At 35.0% G+C, this 12,846-nt stretch overlaps 1 protein-coding gene across 1 annotated transcript in view; it reads left to right on the forward strand.

Annotated features, from left to right (window-relative positions):
- The first annotated feature begins 252 nt into the window (after positions 1 to 252).
- The window catches only part of LOC124777887 (adhesion G-protein coupled receptor G6-like), a 206,878-nt gene continuing 194,284 nt past the window's right edge, over positions 253 to 12,846 (forward strand). The window contains exon 1 of the mRNA XM_047253432.1: positions 253 to 385. The gene's annotated coding sequence lies outside the window, so the exon portion shown is untranslated. The remainder of the gene's footprint in view (positions 386 to 12,846) is intronic.

Raw genomic sequence — 12,846 nt, forward strand, 5'->3', positions numbered from 1 at the left:
AACTACACAAGAAGAAAATATTGGTTTCCAGTAGCATATCAGATTCCTGTATCTGAGAAAAAAGACTAAAAAGTGCTGTAAATATTTTCAAAAAAAACCAGTTTGTTAGTATGTAAAATTTCACTTTTTCCTCAGCAGTTTTTAAGGTAGATGATCTGCATATACAGTGCATGGAAAGCTTGCTTGCTTTATTGTAGCCTTGGAAGATTTTATCTGAGTCTGTGTACATGAGAGGTCCAGGAAATGAAACCACAACAGCAACGTGTGATTCAAGTGTGACGTGATATGCTGCCTTTTAAGTGGCAAGGCAACATTCTAAGACAGTTGTGTAGCTGCAGCTCAAGGAGCAACTTAAGTTCAATTGAGAGACTCTTTGACACTGGAGGTATGTATAAGCACCATACTTAAAAATTGTTTTTATTGTTCATTATTCAGTTTTTATGATGTGTCATTCTTATTTATTAGTATCACATTTTTTGATTTATTTTTTTTCTTAAACAAGGAGAATTTTGTTTTTAAGAACAAAATACACAGTATTTTAGAAAGATTATAGTATTTTTCAGCTGCTGAAAAGTTCATATTATTTCTGTTGTTTTTAAGTAAAAAGTAAATGAATGGCACATCTTGCTTGACTTCCAAACATAAACTACCTGATTATTTGGACCAGAGGATTGATAACCCATACTAGCACTCACTCATTCATCCACAAATGATCTTTTGCAAATCCAATTATGAAGGAGAACCTTCAGGAATGTGAAACAAATGAAGTTATACATTAAAAGGTAGAAAAGACTGACGCTGTCTGCTTCTATACAGGATACTAAAACAAATTGTGGCAGTTGCTTATGTACCCAAACTAATAATTATGGCAATCACTTCTGGATTACTTTATACATTTATCTTAGTTCATCAGAGATTCTTTCAAAAAATGCTTTTAAACCACTGGCTAATACAGACATGTCTGCCTTCTCCGAGATCCCTCCTAGTCTCGCCCTAAGAATTGTAAGACAGCTAAAACAATCAGACAGTGTAGATACATATGACATGTATTGTAATATACTAAAGAAAGTAGTAGGTTGTATTGTGTATCCTTTAACATATTGTATAAACAAGCGCATTACGGAGGGATATTTTCCTGATGAGCTAAAATTGTCTAGGGTAGTTTCAATATATAAAAATGGAGATACTGTCTCACCTTCAAGTTACAGGCCAATGTCTATAGACCCAGATTTTTTCTAAAGTACTGTAATGTGTAATTTACCAATAATTATATGCTTATGTTGAAAATCTAGGAATAATTAGTGAATCACAATATGGTTTTAGAAAAAAATTTGGCAACAACTGATGCTATAGACTCTGCAGTCAGATACATACATCAAGTCTTTGAGGATGAAAGCTTTCCTCAAGCCAGTTTTTGTAATCTAAGTAAAGTATTGAACTGTGTAGAGCACACGCCACCTTTGGAAAAAATTGAATTCTATGGCATTGATTGTAACAGCCTTAAACTATTAAAATCTTAACTACAGAACTGTAGGCAAATTGTCTGCTGGCAAGGAAATCTTGAGAACAAAATGAGTTAAGGTAGGTTTTCCCCAAGGATCAGTATTGAGCCAATTTTTGTTCCTAATAATGATCAGTGATCTGCCATCATTTATAAAGGTTAATAGTTTTCTATATGCATATGATACAACCTTTCTTCATTGTAGTAATGATCTCAGCAGCTCAAAAAGTTGTGTTGCAAAGACAATGGACGAATCTTCCCACTGGTTTAAAGCAAAATGGCTTCTTATTGAATGACAACAAAACACAGCACATGGTTTTTAGTCTGAAAGACAAACTTGTGTCAGATGATCCTAGTTATGTTAAGTTATGGGGGGTACATCTTGACAATAAATTATCTTTGATTCAACATGTACACTTAGAGGTAAGTTGTCAAGAGTAATTTATCTGTTAAGGTGACTTATGGATAGTGTACCTGAAAAGTATGTTAGAACAATATTTTTCTCTCTTCCAAAGCTTCCTTACATATGGCATTATTTTATGGGGCATTTCTAGTTGTGTGCATGACATCTTAATACTACAGAAAAAAGCTATTAGGGTAATGACTGGTTCTCCTTATAAGGCACACTGTAAACTATTGTTTTGTGAACAAAAAATCATTTAATAAACTTATATGGATATTATGTTTTAATTTACACAAGAAAGAAGTTACCAGAAGCAAAGCACAGAGAAAATGTACATTGTTACAGTACAAGAGGGGACAAATGCATTTGTACCCCATACCACAGACTGTCAAAATCACTGAACAGTTGTGAATTCATGGCGCACAAATTATTTAATAAGATTCCACAGTCTGTTCAAGAATTACCCATACAAGCATGCAAACTAATACTGTCTGACTGGATAGTTACCCACCCATTCTATGACATACATGAATATTTCAACTGTGATATAATATTGTAACACTAATACCAATTCTGTTGTTTCTTTTAAATTTTCAGGTGCATAATTTGTGTGTCATTGTGTGGTGGTTCCACCTGCTTTTTATTTTCTTTGTTTGTTGATTGTCCTCAGTGTCGATGTACTGCGTTGCTACACAGGCTGAAAAATGGGTTTTGGATTCTGACACTGACTACTCTAAAAGATGTAGCTGACAGTTGCACAGTTGTGTTTCACAGTACTTTAATTTCACTGTTCAAAACCCCCCAATAATACACAGTTATATGTGTATGGTCAGTGCACTATTGTTTAAACTTTCCATAAGCCTCATTAACAGTTTGCAGGTGAAACCCCACATACTGCTACAATAGTTTCTTGTTGAACATCTACGAGCAGTAAAACCCAACCAAAAAGTCCAAAGTTTTTGAAGAATAATCAGATACATATGGAGCAGACACTGTTACTGTTTTTACACATGGCCTAATTGTTTAACACTTATTCCACAGTTAATTTGAAGCATTGTTGTTCTAACCAGCACAGGTTACTCGGCTGAAACTCGGCTGTGGACTGACTGTCTCGTGACCAAAATTGGGCCCTTATATATAATCACAATAATAGGTGCTGAAACTACACATTGTTTAAAGTCAAATTTACAGAAATTATAATTAAAACTTAACTCATTAAATTAACTGAATACATCAAAAGATTCGTTCCTTTTAACAGTTTCTTCTACTGCAAGAGTTAATCTGTATTATTTGTTTAAATCATGAAATTAACAAATATAAGTATGCAAACAATACTTCTGACAAAACTGTTAATTACTTCAGAATTAATTAAGGGCTGGCTTTTCCAACATGTTTTCGAATATAGCCAAACGATACTTTAAGATTACTATAGTTTGTCTTCCAAATGTTTATATTTAGTACAGAATTGATATTTGTTTATGTGTCAACAATAGAATTTAAGTTATGAAACAATTACTGGTTTCACCCTATAATGAAAGATACTAACTAGTAATAGTCAAAATAAATTAGAAAATCAGTTACATACATAAAACTAAGCACAAAATTAGATCTGATGTTATATTCTTTAAATCAAAGAGCCAATCTTTCTCTTACATGTAAATGCAGATTATACCCATGTATGCTAATGGTAATCAGTTAAAAGCAACAAAATGAATTTTAAGGAGGCAGAGGACAAAACAAGAGGGGAATTAAAATTATCCCAGCTTGCTTTGTCACAATTGTCTATTGCTATAATGGCCAAATGACAATAAAATTTTATTATTATTCTGCTCAGCAGCTGTTTTTATTTAATAATTCAGACAAGGCATTTATCTAATTTTACATACTTTACTATCAGCAAAGTTCAGGTCTATCTAAAACTAATAGTAGTAGTAGTAGTAGTAGTAGTAGTAGCAGTCATTTTATTTGTCCATAGACCACCTTTACAAAGGTAAGGAACACGTTGTGGTATTATATTTTAAGAACGACATCTACATCTGCATGATTACTCTGCTATTCACAGGTAAGTGCCTGGCTGAGGGCAAAACCATAGTTCATATTTCAAGCATTTACATACTTATGTGTTGAGTTCCACAAGGATCGAACTGGATTTAAAGTAGAAACCATCTCAGCATTTGCCTGAAGTAATTATGGGAAACCTTGAAAAACCTGATTCAGAAAGGCTGGGGTGAAGACTGGGCAGTCTCCGTAAAACAGTGCTGCTCCATTCAGTCTATTCCCACTGTACAACACTGTTTTGCAAATAACATATTTAATAATGTGAAAAGCTAGTGCTACACTGTACATTCATTTTCTCATGCTCAGCGTGCGCGCCCACACACACACACACACACACACACACACACACACACACACACACACACACACATTGTTTCATAATGTAACACTACAAACACTATCAGGTGACATCAGAAACAGAGCAATGAAATTTGGTTTCCATTTTGTGCACTGCAAGTTCACATTTACTCAAACAAAACACCGAGTCAGCATCCCTTCGTAATGAGGGACACGACATGCTCAGAAACATGATAAACTGTTAGTATTATACACTGCATAGAGAGAGTAACATTTTCAGAGAAGAAGAAAAGGAGTGAAATGTTATGTACTAGGTGTTTTATTATTGTTATTACCACTGTTCGTTTTTACCACATCCCTACTCTGTGTTATCTAAGTAATCGTTCACTCTACAGAGTGTATTACTGTTAGGTACCTTATAGCTACATTTGTAAGTCAGGCTATTTTAGTGAAGTCTTAATTTCCTTGGACAATTTATTGTATAGTTTTCTTCCTTGGTAGAAAATGCTATTTTGAGTTTATGTTTATTCCTTCTTGGTAAATATAAGCTCAGTCTAGAACCTGCTCCATTGTCATGGATTAAGCTGTTTGTGGAGTAATTATCAACGTTATTTTTGATGTGTGCAACTGGTTGGTAAATGTGCCCACATGGTGTAGTTAAAATCTCCTGTCTTTTGAGCCAATCTTTGCAATGAGCTTAACTTACATTTTTGGTTATTACCCTTATGCTCATTTTTTGGAGTTCAAAAACTGTATTCATATCTTCTGCACTTGTTCCCCAGAAAAGAATTCCATAGCTAAGAACTGAGTGTTCATGTGAATACTACATAACTAGAAGACACTTGCTGTTACACACTGATGACAAGATGTAAAGGGCTTAACATACATTTTGTAAGTATCTTTGTGTGTTCTACCACTTCAACTGATAATCAATATTTATTCCAAAAAACTTTGTGTTTGTGATACAGTCTATAGAGGTGCCATTTAGATTTAATTTAGCAGTCTCATTTTCCCTCTTTAAACTGGAATTCACGGCCTTTATTTTCTTTATGGTCAGTGCCACTTTATAGAAATGAGTCGGTGTCTGTTCTGTCAGACATGTCTGACAGACCAGACACCACTCGTGATGAAGCAGATGGAACAACATATACAGAATTATTTTGGGGTGAAAGGAATGGGAAAGGGGTACAGAGGAAATAATAACTTCCAACTGCACAGGGCATTGTGGCAATGCAATGGTGAGAGTTGAAAATTTGTGCCAGACCAGGACTCAAGAAGTTCCGCTACTGTGCAACAATTTCTAATCTTAGCCTCCCACACATCACCAGTGTTTTTTCAGTCTCTTCAGAATAATTAACTTCTTTTAATATTCTTTGAGAGGAGTAAAATTTACAAATAACCTTTCATTACTAATCTTCATTTACTCATTGTCGGCTGCAGTTCATCACATCTAGGGATAGATTTTTGAGGCTGAAATTTTTGACTTTGTGGGTTCCAGATGACATGATAACTGATGAAGTAAGCCTGCTGCATGATTCTGTTTCTATAGCTTTTTTATTTCATCTCATTTTTGTATGTCAGATTGTCTTTACAATCTCCACTCTAAAACAGAAATTTACATTGTTATTGCCAAACATAAAAACATGTCTGATTCCATCAGAGGCATACTGTGGTACTAACAATACTCCAAAGAGTTTTCAAAACAAAAAGAGTTTACAAACTTTCTTGACAAAAGAAGAGTCTTGACCAAGTTATGTTGTTATTTTGTAAATGAATCCATAAATAAATTTAATAACTAGCATCAGATTGCATAATTAATAATAGGAATTTTAAGTGTGCAGATATTTCATAGTTTAAAATGTTTCTAAAGGAAAAGTAATTTTAACTGTACATGTTGTTGTTGTTGTGGTCTTCAGTCCAGAGACTGGTCTGATGCAGCCCTCCATGCCAATATATCCTGTGCCAGCTTCTTCATCTCCCAGTGCCTACACAACCTACATCCTTTTGAATCTGCATAGTGTATTTATCTCTTGGTCTCCCTCCATGATATTTACCCTCCACGCTGCCCTCCAGTACTAAATTGGTGATCCCTTGATGCCTCAGAACATGTCCTACCAACTGATCCCTTCTTTTGGTCACGTTGTGCCACAAATTTCTCTTCTCCCCATTTCTATTCAATACCTCCTCATTAGTTATGTGAACTACCCTTCCAATTTTCAGCATTCCTCTGTAGCACCACATTTCGAAAGCTTCTATTCTTTTCTTGTCTAAACTATTTATCGTCCACGTTTCACTTCCATACATGGCTACACTCCATACAAATACTTTCAGAAACGACTTCCTGACACTTAAATCTATATTCAATGTTAACAAATTTAATTTCTTCATGAATGCTTTCCTTGCCATTGCCAGTCTACATTTTATATCCTCTCTACGTTGACCATCATCAGTTATTTTGCTCCCCAAATAGTAAAACTCTTTTACTACTTTAAGTGTCTCATTTCCTAATCTAATTCCATCAGCATCATTGAATTTCATTTGATATCATTCGACTACATTCCATTATCCTCGTTTTGCTTTTGTTGATGTTCATCTTATATCCTCTTTTCAAGACACTGTCCATTCAGTTTAACTGCTGTTCCAGGTCCTTTGGTGTCTCTGGCAGAATTACAATGTCATCAGGGAACCTCAAAGTTTTTAATTCTTCTCCATGGATTTTAGTTCCTACTCCAAATTTTTCTTTTGTTTCCTTTACTGCTTGCTCAATATACATATTGAATAACATTGGGGATAGGCTACAACCCTGTCTCACTCTCTTCCAAACCACTGCTTCCCTTTCGTGCCCCTTGGCTCTCATAACTGCCATCTGGTTTCAGTCCAAATTGTAAATACCCTTTTGCTCCCTGTATTTTACCCCTGCCACCTTCAGAATTTGAAAGAGAATATTCCAGTCAACATTGTCAAAAGCTTTCTCTAAGTCTACAAATGCTGAAAAAGTAGGTTTGCCTTTCCTTAATCTATCTTCTAAGGTAAGTCGTAGGGTCAGTACTGCCTCACATGTTCCAACATTTCTACGGAATCCAAACTGATCTTCCTCAAGGTCAGCGTCTATCAGTTTTTCCATTCACCTGTAAAGAATTCGTGTTAGTATTTTGCGGCTGTGACTTATTAAACTGATAGTTCGGTAATTTTCACATCTGTCAGCACCTGCTTTCTTTGGGATTGGAATTATTATATTCTTCTTGAATATTTTGCCTGTCTCATACATCTTGCTCACCAGATGGTAGAGTTTTGTCAGGGCTGGCTCTCCCAATGTTATCAGTAGTTTCAATGGAATGTCTCTCAGTGCTCTGTGAAACTCTTCATGCAGTATCATATCTCCCATTTCATCTTCATCTACATCCTCTTCAATTTCCATAATATTGTCCTCAAGTACATCGCCCTTATATAGACCCTGTATATACTCCCAGCTTTCTGCTTTCCCTTCTTTGCTTACAACTGGGTTTCCATCTGAGCTTCTGATATTCATACAAGTGGTTCTCTTTTCTCCAAAGGTCTCTTTAATTTTACTGTAGGCAGTATCTATCATATCCCTAGCGTTATATGCATCTACATGCTTACATTTGTCCTCTAGCCATCCCTGCTCAGCCATTTTGCACTTCCTGTTGATCTCATTTTTGAGGCGTTTGTATTCCTTTTTGCATGCTTCATTTACTGCATTTTTATATTTCCTTCTTTGTTCCTCCTGCCACCAAACTTCACTAATTCCCACTATATCAAACTTTAACCTATTCATTCCCCTTTTTAAAGTATCTAACCTACCTGCCCAATTAAGGAATCTGAAATTCCACGCTTCGATCTGTAGAATGCCAGTTTTCTTCCTCCTGATAACAACGTCCTCCTGAGCAGTCCCTGCCCGAAGATCCGAATGGGGGACTATTTTTCCTCCAGAATAACTGTACATATAGAGTTAATACGTATCGATTGTTATAAAGTAATTTCTTTTTATATATTTTAGCCTGAAGTATAATACATTGTATACAAAATTGTATGTAATTCTTTTAGTGACACCTAAATAAAATTAACCTGTTTAAAAGGTAGAAAATATTTTTGGTATAAACAACAAAGCTAAGATATGCGAATCGGTGTACAATATGATGTCATAAGACAGAATATTGATGTATAGATGTATCTGATGTATCACATATTACATATATCTACATACATAATCATATCAATATGTTCAATCATATGCAAAGAGTAACTGTAAGAAGCATCTAGCCTTGATCAAGAATTGTACACTCTCCTTGAGTACACACACACACACACACACACACACACACACACACACACACACACACACACACACACACAGTTGCGATGACCAGGGGTACCCAAAACAAAATTAAGCATGAGTTTGCCCACAAATCACATTCCAGTCAGATACAATATTGTAGTGCTCAGGATAAATACAGGTAAACAGATTCATAAGTAGCTGTGAGTGATGACATAATCCAGTAGTTTGAGAACCAAAATCAGTGTATGAAAGCAGATATGTATACATCTTGTTATATTGTCTATACTAGTAATGGTCTTTCGCACTATTTGCTAACTGCCCATACAAGCTAATCTACATACATAAAGACCTAGAAGACTCATTTACAATTGATAAAAAAATACACACTGATTTAAAGTTACATAATATATTGGGAAGTCAATCCCCCTACTTGAAAAAACATACATTTATGAGAAATGACACTGTCTTCAACAGTTTAGCTTACAATTTACAAATCTCAGTCACAACACTGATGTAGCAGACAGATGCTTGAGTACATTACCCAGCACCTACGATCTCTTGTAAGTCAACTGGTCCAACAGGGTACAGCAATACAGCAGTGTGGGGAGTGGATCCACCCACATCTTTCAGTTTCCTCCCTAGAGTTCTCATCACACACTTCAGTATCTAATATTCACATCAAATCCTGAAACTTGTTTAGTGTACTAAATATGCTGTTCAATACCTTCTTCACATCACACAAGATATGCTCTCCCTATCCATTTTTCAGTCAGTTATGTGGGATTTATGTCAGATGTCATTAAAAAGTGTTCACATATGAAACTCAATGAACAGAGTTAAATGCAATTTTTTAAAAAAATGAAATAACAAGTTGATACACACAGATATATTATTCCTTATTTTTACAGTACAAATTATGAACAGTGTCCCATTTCAAAATTGTGAAAGTATCTACTCATTTAGTCTCATGGTATATATGTATCAAATTGTAAAGCACAAATCTATTACAGAACATAATTATATAGTGTATCACAGATTTTAACTCAGTCAATAGATAAGACAGAACTTTAGGAATCTCATCATCTTACATACTAAATTCATGACAATGGAAAAGGAACAAACAAACAAAAAATTAGATACGTATGGATCATGTCTATATGCTTTCAGTTCAGTGATACTGCGTAATCCAAACAACTTCTTAGATTTTGCCGTGCAGGATAGCCGTGCAGTCTAGGGCACCTTTTCATGGCCACGTGGCCCCCCCGTCGGAGGTTCGAGTCCTCCCTTGGGCATGGGTGTGTGTGTTGTCGTTAGTGTAAGTTAGTTTAAGTTAGATTAAGTAGTACGTAAGCTTAGGAACTGTTGACCTCAGCAGTTTGGTTCCATAAGACTTTACGACAAATTTCCAATTTCTTAGATTAAGTGTGTACAAGCCTGTATGCTTTAGGATGTGGATTTTCAAGAATTTTGAATGGTCCAGTATAAATATCGAAAAATTTATTTATCTTAGATGCAAAACTTTAGATTTCTCTTTGGCTTTCACAAAACATGAGATCTCCTACCTCAAACTAAAAGCTCTTCCTTTACCATCATGCCTCTGCTTTCTCCTACCACCTGTCTTTTCATCATCTCCCTAACACATTCTTTCTCTCTTGTGGTGACAGAATTATACATTGTGTAATCTCAACATTTTCAGAAATGAGGTTAGCTGGTCTGCAATTAAACATGATTTCAGATGGTGAAAAATTTGTTGAAGAATGTTGTAAGCTGTTCATAATGTCCTCAAAATCACTGACATAGTCTATCCAACTGGCATGATACTTACTACAATAAGTTCCAAACAGTCTTCTAATCTCTCTCATGTATCTTTCTGCAGGGTTATTCGAAGGATGGTACACCAAAGTTAGAATATGCCTTATTTTTGTGTGATCAGCAAAATTTTTCCAAGCTTGTGATGTAAACTGAGAACCATTACCAGATAAAATTGTTTTAGGGATACCCACCTGTTGAAAATATGTGTTTTAAAACTTAGAGATGATTTGCTTATTGGTATATTTCCTAATAGGAAACAGCTTTATGAACTTTGAAAATGAATCAAACACCACAAAAACATAGCAAAATCTATTCCCAGACTTAGATAAACATCCATAAATATCCACAGACATAAAATCTCGGTTACTATTAGGCAGTATGTTTTGCATTTGACCTCTACATGTTTGGTTACTTATCTTCACTCTTTGACATCTGTCACAGCTGGCAATCTTCTTCTTGACTCTCCTTCCTATGTTATAAAAGTAGATGTTTTTCTGAATCTTTTGTGTGCATTTGGTGGATCCACAATGACCAAAACTCTGATATGTATAAGTAATCAAAGTCTCAATACATTGTTCCGGCCAACATAGTTTTCAGTCCTCTGAGTCAGTCTTATGTCTCCTGAATAAAAGACCCTTGTGTATCTTATAATATTATTCTGTCTTTTCCTCTCCTTTCTTACCCAACATGCTCTTAACCAATTTCCAATTTTGATCATGATTTTGATAACTCCAGATGTCTTCGCAAATTTTTAACATCTCTTTTTCCTCTTTCACTCCTCTCAAGTACATAATTTTAAACTCTTTTTCTGTAGCCTAGACAAAGAATCAGCAACTACACAGAGTCAAGAAATACCAGGAGAAAAAACAACACACATTAGAATCTACTCTGATGGTTTTGGAAGAGCGGTGTCTAAAAAAACGAATACCATAACAACTCAAAAAAACATTAAAATTGAAGGTCTAGTGAAACCTGGGGCAAGATTCAACCAGATTCTCGCCAACACTGAAGATTGCAGAAATTTGTCAAAGAGTGACTTTGCAGTTCTTATAGGTGTTCCAATGATGTATTCCATAATGAAATAGGAGCAGCAACAACAGCTGTGCAGACAACACTGGGCAAATTAACAAACACAAATGTTATGTTATTTAAAATACCTGATCAGTTCAATTCAGTTGAATCATCATGTGTAAACAAAGAAATAACCAAAGTTAACAAGTATTTTGAACAATTTGCAAACAGTTTAAAAATGTAATGCTTTTAGATATTAAGGAATGTCTCAATTGTAACCATCAATCCTCTGACAACTGTAACTGCTCAATAACTTGTCACACAAGACATGATCAAGGCCTAAGTGGATTAGGAAAGACACTGCTGGCCCAAAAAATACTTAGTATGGTAAATAATAAATTATCTTGTATCAGCGATTTAGAACGTATGTCTCAAAACTCAGAACAGATCAGGGAAACCAAGCCTGAAATGTCTCAGATTTGGTCAAAACAAAGAGCTGCAGAACACAATACAAAAAACACACTTAAAATAATCAAACTAAGCCCAATGTAAGCAATCTACCACCTTGCAGCAAAAATGAACTACTTTTGTTACATATAAATGTACAATCCCTAAGAAACAAAATCAGTGAACTACAGTACTGGCTGGAGGAAATTAACTGTGGCATTATCTGTGTGAATGAACATTGGATTAAAAGTGCAGAAATAAGCTAATTTGTACCATTTGGCTACTCACTGGCAACAAGCTACTGTAGACCAAACAATGTCCATGGTGGACCATCCATTTTTATCAACAAAAATTTGAATCTAAAATATTCATTTATAGACCTCACAATCCTCTCCATTGAAGGACTTTTTGAAGCATCTGCCTTGGTTATACACACTTAGAAACTTATTACTGCAACAGTTTACTGAGCACCAGCTTCTGATGAGGAGATATTTGCAGAAAAACTCTCTAAATTAATAGTACTGACTGCAAAATACAAGCAATATAAAACATTTTTAACAGGAGACATTCATATAGATGTAAGAGTAAAGAGAAAAATGTTGGTACACATCCTAAATATCTTAAGATCACTGAATTACTACTGCTTAAATCAAAAACCATGTGGAATGCAGGCATGTCTTGACAATATAATTAGCAATGTGTGAAGGAATCAAGCAGAGTGGGATACCATCAGATTAGGACTATCTGACCATGATGGCATATGGCTCAAAATTGGAAATCTGACACTTGATGATACCAGCATGCTAACTACATACAGAGTTATCAAGGAAAAGCACATTGAAATAAAGAGAAATGAACTGAGTAGAATAGAGTGGGCTAGAGTACTAACCATTGACAATGACATAAATGAAAGCTTTTCTGCATTCATACCAAATATAAAAAATACATTAGACAGTAATTGCCATCTTATTACTAAAGAGACATAAACCTAGCAATATGCATAAACCACAACATACAAAA

The sequence above is a fragment of the Schistocerca piceifrons genome, chromosome 2, assembly GCF_021461385.2.
Source record: "Schistocerca piceifrons isolate TAMUIC-IGC-003096 chromosome 2, iqSchPice1.1, whole genome shotgun sequence".
NCBI classification, from domain to species: Eukaryota; Metazoa; Arthropoda; class Insecta; order Orthoptera; family Acrididae; genus Schistocerca; species Schistocerca piceifrons.